Source organism: Rhipicephalus microplus, chromosome 4 (assembly GCF_043290135.1).
Source record: "Rhipicephalus microplus isolate Deutch F79 chromosome 4, USDA_Rmic, whole genome shotgun sequence".
In the NCBI taxonomy this organism is placed as follows: Eukaryota; Metazoa; Arthropoda; class Arachnida; order Ixodida; family Ixodidae; genus Rhipicephalus; species Rhipicephalus microplus.
In genome coordinates this window covers 204,906,027-204,931,242 of record NC_134703.1, presented here as the reverse complement: position 1 = coordinate 204,931,242, position 25,216 = coordinate 204,906,027, and positions in this window count along the sequence as shown.

Here is a 25,216-nt window from a genome sequence, read left to right as displayed (position 1 = left end):
CTATCGGCGGACAGAGCGCGTGCAATATAAATAAGCCAAGCCTTTGCTGTAAGATAAGGGTTCTTTTATTTTAGTAATATTTATTTTTGTGTTTGAAATGTGACGACTTTGCAGACCTTGACAGAAAACTTGATGTAGCTAGCCAGCTGCTGCAATTATCTAGATTAACTGCCCAAGTAGAGGAGAATCTGCTTCTTGAGCAAACCTACACGTGAAGCTCTACAAATAAATCTCCTGAGTACCATTTCTCTAGTTTCACATGGTTATTGTTACGTGATTGTTGGAAACTTTGGGCAAGGTCTGTTAGGGGTAAATAACCTTTTTCACAAGTTTCAACGTATAACACGAGCCTATTCTTCCAGAAATTCCTCGGCATAGTGAGACAAGCTGCTGGTTATGAAGAACAGCCGACGGTGCAGCAATATCTGTTTATATACAGAATGCTTTCTGTTAGCAACCTGCTAATATCACTTAAACGAGTGTGAGTGGCTGTAGAGAGGCTGCCATTGCTGCTAAAACTCCAAGACATTTTCAACCACACAAAAGCTCTCATGAAGATTGTGAGCGAACCTTTGTAAACAAAATGTTTTTTGGAGAATGTATAAGTATCTAAAAAATACCATATCTCGGTACTCAAAGATATTTTTAGTGAAGTGTATAAACTCAGGCGCGTCACACCATGTTGAACGTATAGGAGAGTACGAACTGTGCATTTTTTTCATTGACATACTATTTACTATTTTAACACACTTTCGGTTTACATAACAGGCCGACTCTCTCACAGTTCTCTAGGTGGTCTCCTATTGGAGCCTGACGCTGGAATACTAACTCTTTTGCAAGCGAGGGGGTGGGGGTGGGGAATCTACCTCATTCGTCAATGAGACGCGAGTGAGCGGTTCTCTTAAGTTTATTTCCAACGGTATGAGCTGTAAAACACAAATCAAGTTCAAAGACAACCAACTATCCCAACTCTTAACTCTTAATTAAGCTCCATAGTGATAAAAACCACGGTATTTCAGCTTGTTCCAGGTCCAGTAGGTCAACTTTTGGTGCACAATAAAAGCTGAGTTGCCCACTTTGCTCAAAACTACTGCTTTATTTGTCGCCACTTCACGAGAAGCGCCATCGCTGAAATTATCATACGCAAAGGGAATAGTTTTGATCGGACACTACGGCAAAACTGAAACATTCAAAAATATTCGTCAAAATCATCGCCTCACTGCATCTCGGACAAAGCAGCCATTATGCCATTTCATATGAATGAAAGAAAATGATTTTCCTGAAGGGGTAAATGGTTTGACCAGTCCATAAAAATGTTATTTTTTCCCATCCGTAAATACATCACCAGTTACAGCAGAATAAAAGAAAGAAGTGATGAAATGTAATAGGGCCCCTGTTTAGCACTACCTTGCTCTGCAACGCCCTGAGTGAAGGCATGAAATCGTCGCATAGGTGGACCACACCGCAAAGAACTTTCAAGGAAAATTGTCACATCATAAATGTGGGGAAAATTTCACTAAACTGTAACATTCCCTCGTAGCATTTTCATTTTTTCGTAACAATATAATTGAGGAATTAATGTGGTGAACGAAAACTTCGTCTTTGGTGTTGGTTTCCCCAACGTGCACAACTGAGCACTGTCGAAAGAGGGGGGGCTCAGCCCCCCCTGCAACTTTTCTCAGATGGGGCTAGCACCTCCCTTGCTCTTTCTTCCCCCTCCGGCTGATACGCCAATGGCTACAGAAATAAAAAGGCAAAGGGAACGCAGGGTGGTTAACCAGGTTGCACCCGCTTTACAATCTCCGACGAGGGAAGGGGAAAAGGAGCAAAAGATAGAAGGAGGTGAAATAATATTTTTGCGCGCATAGCAGCGCTCACCACGCACGCCCAGAAGACGATAAAACTGTGAACATATTACGTTTTGGCTGTCTAAGCACAATACACTCGATTATCTTAAAGAAGGCTTGATAGGACTGGCTCCAAAGTACCCAGAACTTGCATTGCGCTTCAACCTGGTGGGGTTGTCAATCTGATAAGCAGTGGGCGCATTGGGCTTATCAATTATCTCATCAGAGCGCTAACACGTAGTTCTTTGTCGCAGAGATCCAAGATTGCCCCATCACTGGGGAACCCATGCCTTGGTATTTTTCACAATGGCCACAATTGCGCTGGATCCAGCATGTGGTATGTTCTCATGCATGTAAGTGATATGTGAGGTTTAACGTGTCGAATCCACCATATAAATATGAGAGACGCCATACAGGGGGACTGCACAAATTCCGACCTCCTGAAAACCTATAATTTGAACCCAAATCTGAGCACACAGGCCTACAGCATTGTCGCCTCCACGGAAAATGCAGCCGCTGCAGCCGGGATCGAACTTCGCTACATGCGGGTCAACCACCGAGTACCTTAGCCGCTAGACTACCTCAGCGGGGTCTCGTGAAAGTTAAGTACTTGAGCTACACGAGAAGAGAAATCTCTACCTTTGACGTTAGTCAGCATTCAGATGTGCCTTCGGCGTAAAGATGAGTGCGATTACGTCAAATTTGCCAAACAGTAAGATATATTACGCAAGCTGAAATCATGATATTGTGTTTTTTTTTCTCTCTCACGACCACTGCGAAGCCGAAGCGGACGCACATGAGTGCTTCCGCTTTGTTCATGCAGTGCTCATCCTAAGAGCACTAGAGGTTTATATTACACTGTTGTAAAGACAGCCCACTTTCTGTGCTCATAATGTATCATTCGTAACTGATGATTGAATACATATGGTCATTCGTTGGCGCTCTAACAATGCCTACCACCTTACCTCATTTTTCTGATGTCATGATGATAGGACGTTGAACGGTTCGTTGAACCAGCCAGCTAACGCACGATGTTAAATTTATACGCTTCGATCAACGTTTTGTAGAAGTATGAAGGCGTATTGGTTGGTGTCCAACACTTAAAAACAGAGTCTTCTGGTTGCACATACACAGCTGTTCCGGCATGCACAGACAGTCGTTTTCATTGACTATCTGTGTACGCAGAGTTGCTGCACACACCCAATAAAACATGTCTAGCCAGACTCTATTACTGCGTGCGTTGCGTTGCTAGTGGGGCTTTGTACGTAAACACATCGTCTGAGGCATAGTTTGCATGATCATAAGTTCGGCGCACAAACTCTGCATGAAGTGTACCTTCCTTACATACTGAGAGCCGTTACGGATGCAACGATTGTACTGCTAAATCTTGGTGAAGCAGGATAATTCATATCGATGTGATGTCGTCTGGCCAAAACATGATTGATTGATTGATATGTGTGGTTTAACGTCCCAAAACCACTATATGATTATGAGAGACGCCGTAGTGGAGGGCTCCGGAAATTTAGACCACCTGGGGTTCTTTAACGTGCACCCAAATCTCAGCACACGGGCCTACAACATTTCCGCCTCCATCGGAAATGCAGCCGCCGCAGCCGGGATTCGAACCCGCGCCCTGCGGGTCAGCTGGCCAAAACATGTGGTCTACCCATAATGAGGACGGGTTAATTCTGATTGCCTTAGAAGCGGTCCAGGGCGCACCAAGAGCCGTGGGTGACATACACTGCATTGCACCGCTGTAGCTGGGAGCGCCAATGAGTATAGAGCTTTCGTGTGTTCTTTTCAAAACAGCCAGCAAGAGCTGTTCTCTATACGGTCATTGTCTCGTTTTACTGTTCGTCTGCATGCGAGATTGCCCCTGAACAGTCTGGCGATTTGAGAAAGGGCCACTTCCTAATGGACGACTGTACCTGTTTTCGACACTCCCACTTCGAACGAAGGATGCGCACGAACTGCGCTCGTTGCCAACGGCCCGTCGACGGCGTTATTGCTTCTCGAACAAGCGAGAAAGCAGCCGTGTCTTGAATTGCTTCTTTCTCTCACAGGCTTCACGATCGGCGTTTTTACCTTTTGTTCACGCTTTGATTCTCTATATTGCTTTTTCTACACACCGAACACCAGCGTTGAGAACAGGAAGTCTTTCCGTGTCGTCGGCTCAAATAATGCACTTTGCCGAAGACACTCAGACCGCTCTGAACGGTGACGGCGTGTTTTCTCAGGGGAAGTGTCGAGGAATGCGAAAGGGGTGTGGGGAGGGAGAGAGAAAGCAGGTCCGTTGAATGCGGTGTCAGGCAGGCCTCAATAAGAAAGGCGTGCTCTCGGCGACCAGCTTTAGCCATTACTCCCGACACCAGCCGCTTCTAGTGGATGCAGCAAAATCGTGGGAACACGTATAATCACTTCTTTTTTTCCGGCTCAACCATTGGCGGGGTGCCAGTACTTCATCGCCTTTGAGGATTCGATACTCGTCATCATGACCGTCTCACTCATTTGAATTCACCTTCGGGACATAGAAAGTGTTTACAGTCCTGACCGATTAACTGCCATTCCACATCACCTGATGTTGTTCCCTAATTCCAGGTGCCAAAGAAAATGGTGTGGCGTAAACGATAAATCCCATTGGCCATAAAGGGGAGGGCGGTGGCCACAAGTGCAGCGTTCTCTTATTTCCTGCACACAAGAAGGTAGCAACGCGTAGCGCCTCTGAGGTACTCACTTCACACCTTTAAAGACGATAGTCTTTCTTGGAAACCTTTGACGGAAAAATTTTGGTCTCTCTGTCTGCCTGTCTGTCTGCCTGTCTGTCTGTCTGTATGTCCGTCTGTTTGTCTGTCTGTCTGTGCATTTGTTCTTTTGTCCGCCCTAACAATACCTCAAACGGCACCCAACGGCCAACCCCATCTGCAGCGCCCACAAATATTGCTCAAGGTTTAGCGTTCATAGTTGTGCAATTTTAAATAAAAAAAACAAATATTGCGCATATCTGAGGCGCCATAACAACATATCTATGTTTTGTAGGTCTGCCTTTACACTTGACGAAGCCCACACCAGTAACTCTAAGGACTGTAGCGTTTAACGCGCTGCGCTGAAAGTAAACGCGACGCTCAAGAAAGTGTTTCCAACGCTTTGCTACGACGGCACGGTGGTGGCACGTGCCCGTCACTTTGCATTCTACACCTTATCACCTCCATGACTGGCGCGCATCTTTCTCCGCGGTCACGCACGCCTTCGTTTTCGAAGATAACTGCCAGAAGGCGCTCGTGTTTAACGTGACTAGATGCGCTTGTTCATCTCCGCTACACGCTCGAGGCACTCTAACGCAGTGCCTTCAGAATACCATTCACCGATTGTCTTGCTCACAACATAAAATAAACGTTTTGTTCACTCTCCCCAAGCGGAAGACTATTGTCTTTCGACGACATATCTAGTGTAACATGTAGATTCGGGCCATTTATTTTTATTTTCGTTTTGCCCCGCACTCCCCAGGCACAAATAAAATCTGATATTACATTTTTCCTGAAGGTGAGCCACCAGACTAAGGATTTGCTGTGGCAACATGACCAGAAATAGATGTTTACGCACAATGCAATCTGATATCCGCCAGCCCGCATTGTGAATTGAGTGTTCATGGCAAATATCTTTTGACCTGATGTGTCTCGCGAACAAAGAAATTAGGAACAAATATTGAAACCATGCTTTCAGTGACCCAAGCACTCTTTGACAAAAAGTTTTTGTCAAAATAATACCAGCGTTTAATTTATTTTTTAGAAATCAGCTCATTAAAAATACCTAATTCTTGATTTACTTTTGCTTCCTAATTTTTTTAGGGAAGTGATCTTTCGGGTGAGTGTTGCGAAGTAGTTTTTTTTATATTTGACAGAGTTTTGAAGTTTCGGTGTAAAATAGTAAACCTGCCAAAGCACACCACAGTTACCAATAACTTTTTGAATTTGGGCGATTTCATTTTTTTCTTTTTTTCTTTTCGATGACGCCGTAAGAATAACCTTGATCTAATTTACTGCCATCATCACCGTCATCAGCCTGTATACGCCCACTGCGGGGCAAAGGCCTCTCACGTGATCCGCCAATCAGCCCGGTCTTGTGTTTTCTGCTTCCACGGAATGCCTACAATTTTTGTAATCTCATTGACCCACCAAACTTTGTCTTCCCTGCGTGAGCTTGCCTTCCCTAGGAATCGAGTCAGTTCCCATAATGACCTGCCTATACGTGCTACGCAACCGTCCTTTGTATATTTTCAGTGCGAAGGATTTCTTAGCTAACTTCAGATAGTTTGACCATATCTATCTATCTATCTATCTATCTATCTATCTATCTATCTATCTATCTATCTATCTATCTATCTATCTATCTATCTATCTATCTATCTATCTATCTATCTATCTATCTATCTATCTAACCGCCTACGACATTTTGCTCTCCTGGCTGTTTGAATAACAAGATCTATACCAAGTTTGCTATGACATAACATCACGGTATGACAAGCATATTTGACTAGTCATAACATGAAACTCATTTAATGTATGTCCTGAATATCTGATGTACACGTCATGTTCTTGCTGCATTTCACGGTTTAGTTCTCATGACATATCGCGAAACTGGTATATGACATGACTGCATGGTAAACATATGTGACAGGCCCTCACCTGTAAATCATGACATGCGTGTCATGTAAGAACATGACTACATGCCACGCTCAAGATACGCTGGTGCTCGTTTCGCTAGTTTCACAAACACCAACTTCGGTATTACGCGACGTGAATGAATGATTAAGGTACATAACTGGCGCAAAAATGATAATAACATGCGTGTCATGTAAGAACATGACTACACGCCACGCTCATGATGCGCTCGCAGTCATTTCGCTAGCTTCACACATACCAAATTTAGTATTACGTGAAGTGAATAAATGATGAAGGTATATGACCGGCGTAAACATGATAGTCATGACATGCGTGTCATGTAAGTACCGTATTGCATGCCATGTTCATGATGCGCTCACAGTGGTTTCGCTAGCTTCATATGTACCGATTTAGGTAATACGTGTCGTGTATGGACGATGAGATGTTTTACTGGTGCGGACATAATAAACATGACATGCGTGTCATGTAAGAACATGACTACCTGCCACACTCATGATGTGCTCGCGGTTGTTTCGCTGGCTTCACATACACTGATTTCGGTATAACGTGACGTGAATGAATGACGAAGGTATATGACTGGTGCAAACATTATAATAGTGATTCGTGTGTCATGTGAAACATGACTACATGTGACGCTCATAGCACGCCCGAGGGCCGCTTCGCTAGCTTCACGTATGCCAAATTTGGTATTATGAAACGTGAATAGGCGACGAACGTAAATGGCACGTCCAAACATGATAATCATGACATGCGTGTCGTGTAAAACATGACTACTAGCTACACTCATAGAACGCTCACGGCCATTTCCCTAGCTTTACATATACCAAAATTTTATTACGTGACGTGAATGAACTACGAACAAAAATATCAGGCGCGAACATTATAAATATGACATGGAAGTCATGTACGGCAAAATTAACGTGCACGTCGTAACATTGTGTTGATTTTAATGTGACATATATAAACATTCCTCATTCGTGCATCGCATATCATCAATTTCCACTGTATGTACTATTTGACAATTTTTTTCTTCTCTATTTCAACTTTACATATTTAACCTCGGTTTGTTCTCTCAACCATTTTGCTCTTTTTTTGTCTCTCAAGGTTACAGCTACCATTTTCTTTTCCATTGCTGGCTATTTCGTCCTCAATTTGAGCATAATCTTTTTTGTAAGCCTCCAGGTTTCTGCTCCGTAAGTAAGTACCGGCAAGATGCAGCTGTTATATACTTTCCTCCTAAGGGTTAATGGCAGAATATTATTCATGATTTGAGAATGCTTGCCGACTGTGATTTATACCGTCCTTATTTTTTTAGGTTATTCACTCTCAGGGTTCGGCCCCACGGTTACCGCCTGTCCTAAGTAAACATATTCCTTTACAAAATCAGCGTCTCTCCATCAATTGCAAATTGTTGTTTTATGCAGAGACTGCTGCACGTTACTTTAGTTTTGTGCATAATAGTTTAGAGATACACTTTTCTACTTTTCGTGCCCAGTTAAGTAATCATGAGCTGTGATTCATCCCCTGAGTTACTCACCAATGCAATGTTATCAGAGAATAGCAGGTTACTCAGATACTCTCCATTAAATCTTATCTGTAACTACTCCCAACCCACGGCCCTGCAAACCTCCCGTAAACCAGCGGTGAATAGCATTGGAAGTGTCTTTTCTCCCTGCCTTACACTACTTTTTATCAGGATTTTCAGGCTTTCCTCAGGGAGAACTATGGTGGCTGTGGACTTACTGTAGATTTCTTCCAATATGTTTATGTAGAGATTGCCGATGCCGAAATTTCGTAAAGCCTGCATTACTGCCAATGTCGCGACTGAGTCAATCGCCTTCTCGTAATTTATGAAAGCTATTTATAGGAGTTTGTTGTATTCCGCACATTACTCTATTGCCTGATTCATAGTAATATTATTGTCTATTGTGGAGTAGCCTGTACGAAATCCGGCTTTAATTGATTGAACTCTAATATCTCCTTATTTCTAATACATAACATTTTGTGAATAGTTTTTATAGAATGGACAGTAAGCTGATCAGCCTGTACGTTTTCAAGTCATTGGTGTCTCTTTTTCTATGGCATAAATTGATGTTGGCATTCTTCCAAGATTTTGGTACCCTTTGCTGAGAGAGACACTTCGTATATAAGGCAGCCAGTATTTCTAGCACCATCCATATTTAGGCAGCTTCGATTTTTAACTTATCCTCACCAGCGGCTTTGCCTCTTTGCACTCCTTATAGGGTTTCCCTTACTTCGTAGTTGTTGGTAGAATCTCGAATTCTTGTGGGCTAGTATTTCTTCTTACGATATTATAATGGTTGTAGCGGCTTTTGCCCAGCTCTCTGTAGAACTCCTCGGCTACCTCAACTATCCTCTTCATGTTGGTTATCACATTTTATTTTTGTTTTAAGGTATACATCCCATTTTGACTATGCCTATGCTCAAGTTTGCCTTCGCAGCTTTTAGGCTTCTGACGCTTTTTACAGGCTCCTCAATTCTATCCATGTTATACCTTCTTGTGTCGGCTACCTTGCACCTATTTATCAGCTTCGAAAGCTTCACTAGCTCCATATCGTCCGTTGCACTTGAGGCTTTCACGGTTTGTCGTCTCTAAATGAGATTGTTCACCTCCTGAGGTAGTTCGGCATTGTCTTGTCTAGTGGGTGTACCTCCGATTACTATTGCACACTCTACAGTAACATATCGTAATAGAAAAATATTTCTCAGACATTATTTAAAATTCGGGGGAAGTCTCGCCGTGAAATACAGAAATGTTCTGTTGAGCAAAAAGAGGACGCTTGCAAGGCCACCATCAAACACTTTTTATCACCCTGGGAATGCTTTCGGAAACATATTTTTCGATTCTACGCACATTCAATGTGCTCCCGTAACATATAAAAACCCAAGCCAAACAAAAATATTGACCCAACATGCATGTGCAATCTCTCGTGAAATCATCCAACTGTGAAATGGAGAGCGAAAGGTTCTTCGAGGTTCTTCGAGCGAAAGGATCTAGAGTTGGCAAAGACAAGTTGTTGGCATGTTCCAAGATTGGTTGTTTCAAGTCATGTAAAATGCATCGTAGAGCGTGCCTATTGTATTTACACTTTCCACATCCCACTGTGCACATATTTCAGAATTCTGATGGCCATATTCATTGAGTTTAAGAACGTAAAGTATTTATTATCTATTCGCTTTCCTTTTCGTTATCACATTTCGGGTGCAATCTTAGCGCTGCATAGGACTTTTATCTGAAACGTTACATTTGTAATATAATCGCAACACGTTTCATCTATAGCAACTGCGGTCAATATACAAAGTTTTGTATTTATACTGCGATGCGCCGTGACAACGGAACTGTGAACGCGCAGCGCACAACGTACACTCTAAGTCAGGTGCCGGATAACGAACGGCACATAGGCGGCGCGCTCCTTCGTACTGACTAAAATCCTGTCTATAGAGAGCCCAGCAATAAAAAATACCCGTGACATTCACGCCGCACGGATGTCACGTATACAGACTGTAAGAGCAGGTGCAAAAAGGAGAAAAAAAGGGGGGAAGGGGAGAGCCGCCATCTCCGCCGCGCCAGCCAGGCGCCAGAAGCCGGCATCAACTTACGCAGAATCGTTCAGCGACAAGCGCGAGCGCGGAAAAAAAAGAGAAAGAAACGCCCTTCCCCCCTCCCTGCCACCGCCGTGTTCACCGTCGCCTGCATGCCGTGGCATTTGTGCGTCGCCGTTTCGTCCCGCTGTCTTGTGATGGTCGTTTTTGTACAAGATGGTCTGGAACGAAAACATTTTCCAGTTTACGGCACACTTTATTCAAAATATCATACATGTTTTTCCAGTTGGGCATACACTGGAGTGTGCAGTCCCATCATCACTACTTTGACTTCAATAGAAGAGTAGAAACAACTTTCCGTTCATCACTTGTCGAGGTATGACACTGTGTCATGCACTAAATAAGAGAGTACTAGAGCATGCGTGACAGCATTCTCAAACACTGGCCTATGTATGTTGATGCTCATGTTCTACAAAACAAGTTGAGCTGATGAGTTTAGGAAAGCATGGCAAAAAGAAACAAACCAAAGGCCGCGAGACAGAAAAAAAAAATGAAAATCTTTTGGTCGATTTTTCATTAGTGGTTGCGTAATTTGATTACGAACATCAAGTACAGAAGTTAGAAGTCAGGTGCAGAAATGAGCAGGAGAGCCCCATCGAGGTGGTCTAGTGGCTAAGGTACTCAGCTGCTGACCCGCAGTTCGCGGGTTCGAATGCTGGCTGCGGCGGCTGCGTTTCCGATGAAGGCGGAAATGTTGTAGGCCCGTGTGCTCAGATTTCGCTGCACGTTAAAGAACCCCAGGTGGTCTATATTTCCGGAGCCCTTACTACGGCGTCTCTAATAACCATATCAAGTTTTTTGGACATTAAACACCACATATCAATCAATCAATCAATCGAAGTCAACAGGAGAGCGTATGTCACCGACATTTGCTCACTCTTTTGATTATTAAGTACAGTTCTCATATTCCAGCATGGATTTGTAAAAGTGAACCACGACCAAGATAACCAGAGTACCACTTTGGAGATAATGTACCAGCTATAAAAATCTTCACTTTCGAAAAAGCAACGGCTAGCAGTAAGAGTAAATATTTTAAGGTTCGTTCTGAACCATTTCTTGACCCCAACTGCACGCCGACATTCGCGAAAGAGATGTGCAGAGGCACTATTTATTTGGAGGGAGACCGACCTGTCCGTCACTAATTTGTGTACGTCGTACTTGACTTTGGCACGTGTTTCGGCATTCACTTGAAAAGCGATGTGATGCTGAATACAGGTAATAGTAGGCACTCCCCATAAATAGGATCAGTTAAAGACTGAAAATTAGTTAAAAGCACTCTATATAGCGAAATAATGCGCACAAATTCTATTTGCAGAAATAAGTAATCGTCAAAATGCTAAAAAGGCTCTGATGCCCCAGAGTGCAGCTCGCTGCAATTCGCGCGTACGATATGCAAATGTTAGAGTAGGCACTCTAAAATATCCAAGCTACGTTTACGTGCAAAAGTGCGTTGTCTTCAAACAGCTGAAAATAGGCTGGTCGCAGACACGCATATACCTCCCGAAACAAATCAGCCAAATTTCCCACAGCGCACGCATGCGCGAAAAACATACACAGGTTTCGACAGCCGAACACAGCCTCGTCCGTGAGTTTGGGTGAGCGTAACACCCGCAGTTCACAGGGAAGCACTAAAACGACGCACAAACACACGTTAATCGTTCTTGCGGAACAGCGCACCATGAAACGAAGTCGGAGTCAAAAGCACTCACCATTGTTGTCTCAAATTCATTAAGCCCTACAAACTATCCGCTAATCAAATGCATGCACATGGCACAAAAACAGTTCAAGGTTGCGAAGACAGTTTGCAAAAACCTACCTGGTAGATATATATCTCCTCAAAAATACTTGCCGCATGCAGTGGCGCTGTGGTGCAATGGGTAAGACATTTGCTTCACGTGCATGCGGTTGCTGAGTTCGATTCCACGGCCGTACTTTGCATGTTAATCTCGAAACTGTAGGTGATGTGATACTAATAATTTTCTAATTTTCTGTAGTCGTAATATCCGCCGCATTCTCGGTGAGAAACCGCTCTGAAAAGCGTAAAATATTACCTTTTTTTTCCGCCACTGCATCAGGGCCGGTCCACCTACGGAAAATCACGCCTAACCACAGGCCGTATCTTGCAAGGAAAAATTATACCTAAAATTCCGACTATTCTGAAGGCCACTGCAAATCGGGTCGGTTTCTCTAGAACATGGCTACGGAGCCGCCTAGAATCGGCGATAATTTGACTCGATTTCCTGCCTGCGGGCGTCTAGTCTAGCCAGGATTTGACTAAGTGTACAAGCGTCGATCCCCCCGTTCTTTGCCCGTAAATATACCAGCCAAGCCCATTAACTTGTCAAGGTAAAAGCTCAACGAAAAAAGGTGAAGCCAGTGCAAACTGGAACCGACGAAGGAAGAAAAATTGCCGACTGAAGGAGCGCTGGCGAACAACTGACTGTATTATTGCTTGATTGCAATATAAAAGAAAAAGGTGCGGAGATAAAAGTCACGTGAACTTTCAAGCCGTTCGTCACATTTCGTTGTGCGGAACCTGTTAGTTGACAAGGTTACATTTTTGTAAAAGTGCACTTAGACACATGAGAGACAATCAATCTCTTCTTTGCTTATTGTTATGGACAGTTTACTAACACTTGTGCCATCCCTTAATTTAAACACGAAAGCCTCGGCTATCAGACGACGATGAACGCTTGGGTATCTCCTTTTGACTCGTGAATGTGAACTCTGGCGTGCATCCAGGCGTGCTACAATGGAGGATAATGTTGGTGCCTTGTTTTAGACCAAGATTCCTAAGATGTTCGCCAAGTCGTCGATTGAGACAACGGCTCAATTTTTTAATGTATATGTTTTCTCAGAAGAGTGGTACCTCATAGAAGACTTTGGCTGTGCATCCTACAAACAATCTATTCTGTTGCGTTGTACATTAATGTTTCAAGGATTCTTACCCGTTAACGCGTCTACAAAATCTACCTAGCTTATTCGTCGTGCTAAAAAACGCCAGGCCTGCATGGAGGGCGTAGCACAGTCACAGCGAAAGCTAGAAGAGCGGCTTTTTGGAGCCTTTTTCTAAACACTCATTGGGTAACAGCAGCAAGAAAAACTTGCTGGGCACCCAGTACTGCATTAATAACAATAATTTCTGGGTAGTAGGCCGGCATTCGCTATGCTATACTTATAATTCTTCTGAGAAGCGTGGTATCTGCTAAACACTTGCAAGAAATTTTGTGCCAATTGTTATTGCAGTGGCTGACGACGATGAGGAATTATGCCTGAAGTGGTTATGCGCCAGAGAAAATAGGTGATAAAGAAGAAGCTTTTGTAGTGGGTTGGAGCATTGCACGACCCACTCGTTACCATATTCGCATTGTGTGGCACCTGGTTGTTCTTCGGCTTTCTAAAACGCTTTAGATCTCCTACTAACCCCATTTCTTTCCCGACATCAAGCCTGCCTAAGGCAAGTTTGCGCACAAGCCTGAAGCACTGGCGTGGCTCATTGGCATAATACAGGGCTATAACGCTGTGTACGTGGTACACTTTTTCTACCTGTATCGGCGATAGTGGTTGCGGACACCGGCGGTGGCGATGGACAACTCCGGCACCACACGTAACCTGAGTTTTGATCTCATAACAGCTTTTGCTGTTAAAGAAAAAAACAGCAGACCTGCGCGGAAAGTGCAGCAATCACTGCGAAAGCTGGAAGAGCGGCACTTTTCAGGCTTTCCTAAACACTCATAGGGTAACTGCTGCAACCACACTTTCTGGGTACCCACTACGGCAATATTATTGACAATTTTCGTGTAGTAGACCGGCAGTTGCTATGCTATACTGCAACATTCTTCTGAGAAGCGTGGTAGCCCCTAAACACTTGCAAGGAATTTCGGGCCTATTGTTCATGCAGTGGCTGACGGCCATGAAGAATTATACATGAAATGGGTATGCGCCACAGTTAATAGGTGATCAAGAACAAGCTTTTGTAGTGGGTTGGAGCACTGGACGACACACTCGTTATACAGTCCGCGTTCTGTGACACCTGGTTGTTCATTTGCAGTTGCAAAACGCTTTCTTACTCATAATAACGCAATTCCTTTCCAAACTTCAAGCCTGTGGTGCTTGGGACTTGTTCGCAACCACTGAGCCAAGCACCACTGAGCCAAGCACCGGCGTGGCTCAGTGGTAGAATGCTTTGCTGGTATACAGGGGACACGGGATAGGGCCCCACTGTGTCCTTAGTACTAGTTTTTTTTTCATTTTGCGACATAGTGGTTACGAACACTGGTGGCGAGGATGGACAACTACGGTGCCTCGCGTGACTCAAGTTGTGATCTCATAACAGCTCTCGCTGTAAAATTAAGTAATCGTCCACATAACCAAATATCTTATATACAAAACTTCAAATTTTGGTGGAAGCGCTGATGGCGGTGGTAAATGACACAATTTATCATATTATTAGACATCATAGTTTACCGTGCTTCCATATATAATATATGGCTACTTAAAATATTATCTCAATGAAAACGAACAGGTGAAGCCATGGGATGCAGAATGTAATTGAGTTGTACAGCTTTTCCTGCATTGTAATCATTGCGATCCAAATGTGAAAACAGTAAACCGGATGGCGTAATAAAAGAATTGACTTATTCAAAATTTGTTTGGCTGTTTTTTACGAGAAGAAAACTTTTTAATCATGTTTTCGTACATTATACTTTTTCCACGTACATACCACAATTAATACTACGTGGTTAAAACAGTACAACTTACGTCCTTTGTGTCATCTGTGGCATATTACCCGTTCGTTTTTATTAATATTCTATAAACGAAAGAAATCAGTTATATGCTAGTTCACTACATACGCACCATCCCGTATTTAGGCTGCTGCCGTTATTCTTTATAATAGAAGATGCTCTATCGAAAAGCGTGTAAACAGATGTTGAGTTGTGTTGTATAAAGATACATTTTGTCTGTTTGGATAGTGCTAATGGAAATGCACGGCAGAGGCTGAAAAGATTTATACCAAATATGTTTTATGAAAAACAGTTCAATCGTGTGTCTTAGGATAAATTAGGCAGTCCTGTTTTCTTTCACTTTTCTTCCTCATTCACATTTCTACCACAAACGTTTCGTTATGCAAAAGTAATTTGCCAAGAACAGGACGATGTCGTCTGATAGCGTCCCTATGAAAACGCCGAAAATCAAGAAGCCGAAGAAGGCCGACCGTCAGAACAACGAAAAATTGAACGGCCGAAACTTCAACACAACAGATATATAGAATGCCGTAAAAATCTAAACAGCAAAACGTTAAAATGCCGAAACATGAAGACGCCATCGCCTAGCTATGGTGGAAGATAAAGTATATTGGCAACATAAAGTTCCGTCACCCTCTTTGTTAATACCCATATTCTTTTGGCAAATGATCTTTCGGGCATGGCTTCCATTGCTTTATCTCTGAAACCCTGTGATCTGCTTCGTCGCCATATAAGCAAATTTGTCATATAGTTGGAACCAATACTTTTATAAAATACCTTTGAAAGTGAAAAAATTCAGAGATACGAGAGATACGTGCGTCGCTCTTTGTGACTAAAAACCTAACGTTATTCGATGGCACCAAAAACGGATTCGTAGAAACACTTCGTATATATTGTGAGCGTTATGTACTTCATCTTCATCTGTATGACAAAACCATTGTAGTGATCATCATCGTATGTCATGCGGGTGGGGTCTCTCTTGGCTCGTGCACCTGGATTAAAGATATAACCTGGTTACTGCCGTACCTGACGTGGTCTCATAAGTGGTGGAGCGTGCTTTGGTTCCCACGTCCTCCTGCTCTACGTATCACCCCTGGAGCTCCAGTCTGGTCGACGGTTGTGCCCTCAAGCAACAGCGATGGCAGAACCCAACGCGTCCGCTGCTGCAACCACTCCTTTTCAGCCACTTAACCTTCGCTACACCGTGAGTACCTCTCACTGAGACCCTTCGGCATTTTCCAGCCTTCGCGGCGAAGACGTCAAAGAATGGCTTGACAGTTATGATCGAACCAGCGTGTCTAATTATTGGGACGAGGTGCACAAACTGCGCTACGTTCCTTTTTACCTTGATGGCGTCGCTAAAACCTGGTATTACAACCACGAGAGCGATTTCTCCTATTGGTCGGCCATCAGAGGGCATCTCCGTCAGGTATTTGGCACGTCTGCAGGGTGCTCTGCAGTAGCGAAACAGAATCTCGCAACCTGCATTCAGGGGGACAACGAATCCCATACGTCCTACCTTGAAGATGTTCTGGCTCTCTGTCGCTGAGCACAAATTGACATGACGGAGGCGGAGCACATCCGACACCTTTTGAAAGGTATCAACTCAGTGGCCTTCGATGCTCTCATTATCCAGAACCCAAGTACCGTCCGGGACGTCACCACCATATGCCAACGCCTGGACACGCTTTATTTCATGCGCCTTCCACACGCCTCCTGCGACGCTCGCTTTACCGGACAGCATGAATTGCGAGCCCTTATCCGCACAATTGTCAAAAAAGAACTCCACGGCCTTATTTAAAGCAACCCAATCATTGCGTCTGTCCGCCCACCTCCTCCCAACCTGCGTGAGATAATCAAGGGGGAAGTGGCATCAATGACAAGCGCTGCACATGCCCCGTCTCCAGTGCGCTTTCCGGCGCCTTCGTACGCAGAAGTTGCATCACGGGCCCCGGCAACAGTTCAAACCGTGCCTGCGGACATCAGATGGGACAATTTGGCTGGGATGGCAACGCAAGTGCCAAGGCCACCCCACTATTCTACATGGCGTCCTCCGCGCCCCGTCTGCTTCTACTGTGGCATAAGGGGTCATATATCCCGTTTTGGCCGCCGCCGCCAGCAGGATGAACGTCGTGCTTATCCAGCTTACGAAAAAGACTTTGCCCCGAGACCCGATGAATACGATCCCGCACCGTATCCGTCCACATCCCGTCGGTCGCCCTCCCCTCCGCGGTCTTAAGCTGGACCTCATCCTTCTCGTTCATCTCGCCAACGTTCTCCATTACCGTTTCGGCGTACGTGATCACCCTGCGTACCGCGCCGATCTCTCGGGGCTCGAAAGACAAGAAGGTGCAGTTTCTGGAGGGGAAACTGCTTGTTGTCGAAACTTTACAACTCCTCCGTCTCGCCCAGCTAATTTACTGTCTGTTTGTGTGGAAGGTGTTTTTGTTGATGCCTTTATAGACACTGGATCCGGCATTTTGGTATTTGATCGTGAATTGTGTTTTCGCCTGCGTAAAGTGCAAACTCCTTATTTCGGTCCCATGTTATGCGGCGCTAATGACAGTCCGATTTTCCCGACCGAATGGTGCACTGCTCGTGTTCTCATCGATGGTTTCCGTCATCACGTACAATTGGCTGTGCTGTCTTTGTGTGCTCATCAGATAATCTTAGGCTGGGACTTTTTGCCAGCTGCGTCTGCTGTAATTTCGTGTGGTCGGCCCCTCATTCGTATTACGGACACTGAGCTTTCTTCTGCTGCCGACCTTTTGTCGCCCAACCTTTTCACAGCTGCGGATTTCCTCCTGCCTCCCGGACAAGAACGTGTCGTTACGATCAAGTCACGAGACATTCTAGATGGTGACGCTGTGGTTGTTCCTTGCAAGCGCTGTATTTTTCGAGGGATCACCATCGCATCTTGTTTAGTGTGGTTCTCACGTGGTCATGCAAGCATCACCACCTGCAACATGACGCCAGAAGCACTACTTCTGCCAGAGGGGACTACTGTTTCCAGCATTACCGAAGAAGCCCCGGGTTGTGTCGTCACTGGTTCATCTGCTCGTCATTCTCAAATTGTATGCCAGCTGAAGATCAATCTCCCGCTCTCAAGGCCACTTTGTGTGATCATCTCAACCCAACGCAAACTGATGCCTCACTAGCGTTAATAATGAAGCAGAAAACTTGCTTTCACGTTTGTTTCGAAGGTCTTCATCAAACAACAGTGGCCGCTCATCGTATCGACACCGACGGATCCCGTGTCATTCGCCGCTGCCCTTACCGTGTGTCGGCTTCGGAAAGCAAGCTTATAGAACAAGTCAACGACATGCTCGCGCGCAACGTCATCAGGCCTTCGACAAGCGCATGGTCTTCTCCTGTCGTACTAGTAAAAAAAACAATGGCTCGGTACGGTTTTGCATTGATTATAGATCACTCAAATGAATTACTCGTAAGAACGTTTACCCAATGCCTCGCATTGACGACGCTCTTGGCACTTTACAAGGTGCCGAGTACTTTTCGAGTATCGACTTGCGCTCTGGTTATTAGCAGATTCCAATGCACGAGTCTGATAAAAAGAAGACTGCGTTTGCTACGCCAGATGGGCTCTTTGAATTCAATGTGATGCCCTTTGGCCTATACAACGCCCCGGCCACATTTGAAAGAATGATAGACACGGTACTGCGGGGATTAAAATAGAAGACGTGCCTTTGCTATCTGGACGACATTGTCATCTTTTCGTCCAGCTTCTCACAGCACCTGGAACGGCTAGATGAAGTCCTCACGTGTTTAGCTAAGGCCGGTCTCCAGCTCAACACTAAGAAGTGTTGGTTTGCAAGTCACAGCATCAATGTGTTAGGTCACGTCGTCAGTAAACATGGCGTTGAGCCCGATCCCGACAAGGTTGCCGCGGTACTGCACTTTCCTACACCAACCACACCCAAAGACCTCCGCAGCTTTCTTGGCTTGGCGTCGTAATTCCGCCGCTTTGTGCGTGATTTCGCGACTATTGCCGCTCCTCTGAACAAACTTCTGACCACAAGCGCACCCTTTGTCTGGTCGGATGACTGCGAAGCCGCCTTTCACACACTCAAGCGATGCCTCACATCACGGCCAGTGCTTCGCCCTTTCGACCCTGCAGCACCTACTCTGCTACACACTGACGCAAGTGGACTTGGCATCAGTGCTGTCCTTCTTCAGCGGAACCACGCTTCCGAAGAACAAGTCGTGGCCTACGCGAGCCGTACTCTTCCACATGCTCAGCGAAATTACAGCATTACTGAGCAAGAAAATCTCGCCGTCGTGTGGTCTGTACAAAAGTTTCGCCCTTATTTATACGGCCGGCATTTCACAACAATGACTGACCATCATGCTCTGTGTTGGTTATCGTCTCTCAAAAATTTGTCGGGACGTCTTGGCTGTTGGGTACTACGATTGCAACAGTATGACTACAGCGTCACATATAGGTCGGGTCGGCAGCACCAAGAAGCTGACGCTTTGTCACATTGCCCGCTCTCGCAAAGTGGCAAAGTGTCACCTTCCATCTGTTCGCCACCGCCCACAAAAGTGACCAAGCAGACAGCTGCTAGTTCGAAAGAGTTCATTGTCTCGGCGGACCTTCTTTCGTCCACAGATCTCGCGTCGCTCGAACATGCCGATACCTACTGCCGTACAATCATCGATATGCTCACTGGCTTACCGCGGGCTCCAAAGAGCCGCCTAAGACGACAACTTGCCTGTTTCAAGCTTCAAGTTGGAACAATATGTCAGCAAATTTACCGTCCTCTCGGTAACCAACCGGTTCCGTCTTTTCTCACTCGCTTCGTCTGGAAGTCTTACAGGCGTTTCTTCACGACGCGACAGCTGGCCACTCAGGGTTCCCCAAGACTTATGACCGCCTCAAGACTCGCTGCTTTTGGCCTGGCCTCTCCACTTCTGTCGCCAAGTACAATGCTTCCTGTGCGTCATGCCAGCACCGCAAACGTACCACGTGTCTTCCCGCGGGACCATTGCAACCGCTGCCATGCCCGTGCACTCCCTTTGAATTTATGGGTATGGACTTATACGGACCTCTTCCGCTTACGCCAGCCGGTCACAGTTGGATTGTTACTGCCGTGGACCACTTTACTCGCTACGCGGAGACGGCAGCTCTTCCATCTGGTACTATCTCTTAGGTCGCCGTTTTTTTCTTCGCGCCATTATTTTACGACATGGCGCACCGCGTGTGCTTCTTAGTGACCGTGGCAAGATATTTCTTTCACACATCCTTGCTGGAGTCCTCCAGGCCTTTATCACCATCCACAAGACCACATCAGCGTATCACCCAGCAACTAATGGTCTGACTGAGCGTTTTCACCGAACTTTGTCCGACATGATATCCATGTACGCTCAACCGTATCACAAAAACTAGGACACTATACTTCCTTTCGTCACGTTCGCATGTAATACTGCCATACAGCGTACGACGAATAACAGCCCTTTTTTTCTCGTTTATGGCCGTGTACCAAGTTTTGTTCTGGACACCACCTTTTTGTCCACATCTTCCGTTCCATCCTCATCTCTCCCGGAAGAGTTCCTGGATCTCTGCCGGAAATGCCCTGCGCCAACACTGCTGCCATTCAGGAGAAGAGAACAATCGACATTGATGCATAGCGTCGAGCTGTTCTGTTCCGCCCAGGCGACGAAGTCTTTTTCAGGACACCTGTTCGTTCACCTGGGCTCTCCGAAAAGTTCCTTCACCGATATATTCGTTCATACACCGTTCTGGAACGAACATCCGAAGTGAACTATCGCGTTGCTTCTGTCAACGCGGCTGCTGATCGTCGTCACCGCCACACCGAGATCGTCCACGTCTCTCGACTCAAATCATATATTCGACGTTCCAACCCTTTCTAACTTGCGGTCCTCTTTCGCGAAGGGAGAAAATAGTGTGAGCGCTGACTATGTACTTCATCTTCATCTGTATGACAAAACCATTGTAGTGATCATCACCGTATGTCACGCGGGCTGGGTCTCTTTCGGCTCGTGCACCTGGATTAAAGATATAGCCTGGTTACTGCCGTACCGGACGTGGTCTCATAATATATATATATATATATATATATATATATATATATAAATATATATATATATATATATGTATATATATATATATATATATATATGTGTGTGTGTGTGGAAAAGAAGTGTATACTGAAGGGCTCGTTTTTCTGTCTTTTGACACAATATAAATGAGAGCTAACAGACAATATTGCCAAAAAAAGTATAGGGGAAGTTATTAGACCGAATTGTAATGTAAATGCGAAGAAAGAAAAGTGGTTGAAAAGATAACTTGCCATGGGCAGGAACCGAACCTGCGACCTTCGAATAACGCGTTCGATGCTCTATCACTGAGAGCTACCACGGCGGCTATCGTCCCAGCTTCTTATTGGGTTTAAATATGAGCAACGAATATATATATATATATATATATATATATATATATATATATATATATATATATCAGGTCAGTGGGAGTAATAATTTAATGGGCCAGTTAGTCTTCGTGAAGGTATGGGATATGGCACAACGGGAGCGTTGTCAACAAGGATAAATATGTTTATTTCCCAACAGCTTCGGGAGGGGTCCTCCCTTCATCAGGGGATGAGTTATACCTCATCCCCTAATAAAGGTTGGACCCCTCCCGAAAGTGTTGGGAAATAAATATATTTATCCTTGTTGACAACGCTCCCGTTGTGCCATATCCCATACCTTTGTATATATATATATATATATTTATATATATATATATATATATATATATATATATATATATGTATGTATATATATATATTATGAGACCACGTCTGGTACGGCAGCAACCAGGTTATCCTTTTTTAATCCAGACGCACGAGCCAGAGAGCCAGCCCGCGTGACATACGATGATGATCACTACAATGGTTTGGTCATACAGATGAAGATGAAGTACATAGTCAGCGCTCACACAATTTTCCCCCCTTCGCGAAAGAGGGCAGTAAGTTAGAAGGGGTTGGGACGCCGAATATATCGTTTCAGTCGAGAGACGTGGGCGATCTCGGTGTGGCGGCGACGACGATCAGAAGCCGCGTTGACAGGAGCAACGTGATAGTTGACTTCAGATGTTCGTTCCAGGACGGTGTATGGACCGAGATACCGGTGAAGGAATTTTTCGCAGAGCACAGGTACACGAACAGGTGTCTACAAAAGGACCTCGTCGCCTGGGCGGAACACAACAACTCGACGCTTCGCATCAAGGTTGATTTTTCTCTTGTCCTGAATGGTAGCAGTGTTGGCGCGGGCGATTTGACGGCAGCGGGCGACGCGAGCGGCGAACTCTTCCGGGAGAGATGAAGATGGATTGGAGGATGTGGACAAAAAGATGGTGTCCAGAACAAAAGTCGGTACACGGCCATACACGAGAAAAAAAGGGCTGAAATTCGTTGTACGCTGTATGGCAGTGTTATATGCAAACGTGACAAAAGGAAGTATTGTGTACCAGTTTTTGTGATCTGGTTGCACGTACATAGGATCATGTCGGACAAAGTTCGGTGAAAACGCTCAGTCAGACCATTAGTTTCTGGGTGATACGCTGATGTGGTCTTGTGGATGGTGTTAGAGGCCTATAAGACTTCAGCAAGGACATGTGAAAGAAATGTCTTGCCACGGTCACTAAGGAGCCCACGCGGTGCACCATGTCGTAAAATAATGGCGCGAAGGAAAAAATTGGCTACTTCAGAGGTAGCACCAGATGAAAGAGCTGCCGTCTCCGCGTAGCGAGTAAGGTGGTCTACGGCAGTAACAATCCAACGGTGACCGGCTGGCGTAAGCGGAAGAGATCCGTATAAGTCTATGCCCACAAATTCAAAGGGAGTGGACGGGCACGGCAGTGGTTGCAATGGCCCCGCGGGAAGAGACGTGGTACGTTTTCGGTGCTGGCTTGACGCGCAGGAAGCGACGTACTTGGCGACAGAAGTGGAGGGGCCAGGCCAAAAGCAGCGAGTCCTGAGGCGGTCGTAGGTCTTGTGGAACCCTAAGTGGCCAGCTGTCGCATCGTCATGAAACGCTTGTAGAACTTCCAGACGAAGTGAGCGAGGAATGACGGGAACCCATTGGTTACCGAGAGGATGGTAAATTTGCCGACATAATGTTCCCTCTAGAAGCTTGAAACGGGCAAGTTGTCGTCTTAGGCGGCTGTTTGGAGCACGCGATAAGCTAGTGAGCCAATCGATGATTGTGCGGCAGTAGGTATCGGCATGATGGAGCAAGGCGAGATCGGTGGACGAAAGAAGTTCCGCCGAGGCAACTAACTGTTTCGAAGCAGCAGCCGTCTGTTTGGTCACTTTGGCGGGCGGTGACGAACAGATGGAAAGTGACACTTCGGCGCTTTGCGAGAGCAGGCAACGGGACAAAGTGTTTGCATCTTGATGCTCTCGGCCCGACCTTTATGTGACGCTGTAGTCATAATCTTGCAATCGTAGTACCCAACGGCCAAGGCGTCCCGACAAATTTTTGAGAGACGATAACAAACACAGAGCATGATGGTCAGTCACTATTGTGAAATGCCGGCCGTATAAGTAAGGACGAAACTTTTGTATGGACCACACGATGGCGAGACATTCTTGCTCAGTGATTCTGTAGTTTCGCTCAGCAGGTGACAGAGTACGGCTCGCGTAGGCCACGACTTGTTCTTCGGAAGCGTGGTTCCGCTGAACAAGGACAGCACCGATGCCAAGTCCACTTGCGTCAGTGTGTAGCACAGTAGGTGCTGCAGGGTCGAAATGGCGAAGCACTGGCCGTGATGTGAGGCATGGCTTGAGGGTGTGAAAAGCGGCTTCGCAGCCATCCGACCAGACAAAGGGTGCGCTCGTGGTCAGAAGTTTGTGCAGAGGAGCCGCAATAGTAGCGAAATCGCGTACAAAGCGGCGGAATCACGACGCTAAGCTAAGGAAGCTGAGGAGGACATTCTGTGTGGTTGGTGTAGGAAAGTGCAGTACCGCGACAACCTTGTCGGGATCGGGCTCAACGCCATGTTTACTGACGACGTGACCTAATACCTTGATGCTGTGACTGGCAAACCGACACTTCTTAGTGTTGAGCTGGAGACCGGCCTTAGCTAAACACGTAAGGACTTCGTCTAGCCGTTCCAGGTGCTGTGAGAAGCTCGACGAAAAAATGACGATGTCGTCCAGGTAGCAAAAGCAGGTCTTACATTTTAATCCCCGCAGTACCGTGTCTATCATCCGTTCGATTGTGGCTGGGGCATCGCACAGGCCGAAAGGCAATACATTGAATTCAAAGAGCCCATCTGGCGTAGCAAACGCAGTCTTCTCTTTATCAGACTTGTGCATTGGAATCTGCCAATAACCGGAGCGCAAGTCAAGACTTGAAAAGTACTCGGCACCTTGTAAAGTATCAAGAGCGTCGTCAATGCGAGGCATTGGGTAGACGTCCTTACGAGTGCTTTTGTTGAGTGATCTGTAATCAATGCAACACCGTACCAAGCCATCCTTTTTTTTCACTAGTACGAAAGGAGAAGACCATGCGCTTGTCGAAGGCCTGATGACGTTGCGCGCGAGCATGTCGTTGACTTGTTCTTCTATAAGTTTGCGCTCAGAAGCCGACACACAGTAAGGGCGGCGGCGAATCACACGGGATCCGTCGGTGTCGGTACAATGGGCGGTCACTGTTGTTTGACCCAGACCTTCGGAACAAGCGTCAAAGCAAGTTTTGTGCTTCATTAATAACGCTAGCAAGGCATCAGTTTGCGTTGGGTTGAGATGTTCACACAAAGTGGCCTTGAGAGCAGGAAATGCATTTTCCGCTGGCATACACTTTGAGAATGACGAAACAGATGAACCAGTGACGACACAAAGCGGTGCTTCTTCGGTAATGCTGGCAACAGTGGTCTCCTCAGGCAGAAGTAGTGCTTCTGGCGTCATGTTGCAGGTGGTGATGCTTGCATGACCACGGGAGAACCGCCCTAAACAAGATGCGATGGTGATCCCTCGAAAAATGCGCGCTGGCAAGGAGCAACCACAGCGTCACCATCTAGAATGTCTCGTGACTTGATCGTAAGGACACGTTCTCGTCCGGGAGGCAGGAGGAAATTCGCAGCTGTCACAAGGTTGGGTTACGAAAGGTCGGCAGCAGAAGAAAGCTCAGTGTCATAATACGAATGAGGGGCCGACCACACGAAATTACAGCAGACGCCGCTGACAAGAAGTCCCAGCCTAAGATTATCTGATGAGCGCACGAAGACAGCACAGCCAATTGTATGTGATGACGGATTCCATCGATGAGAATACGAGCA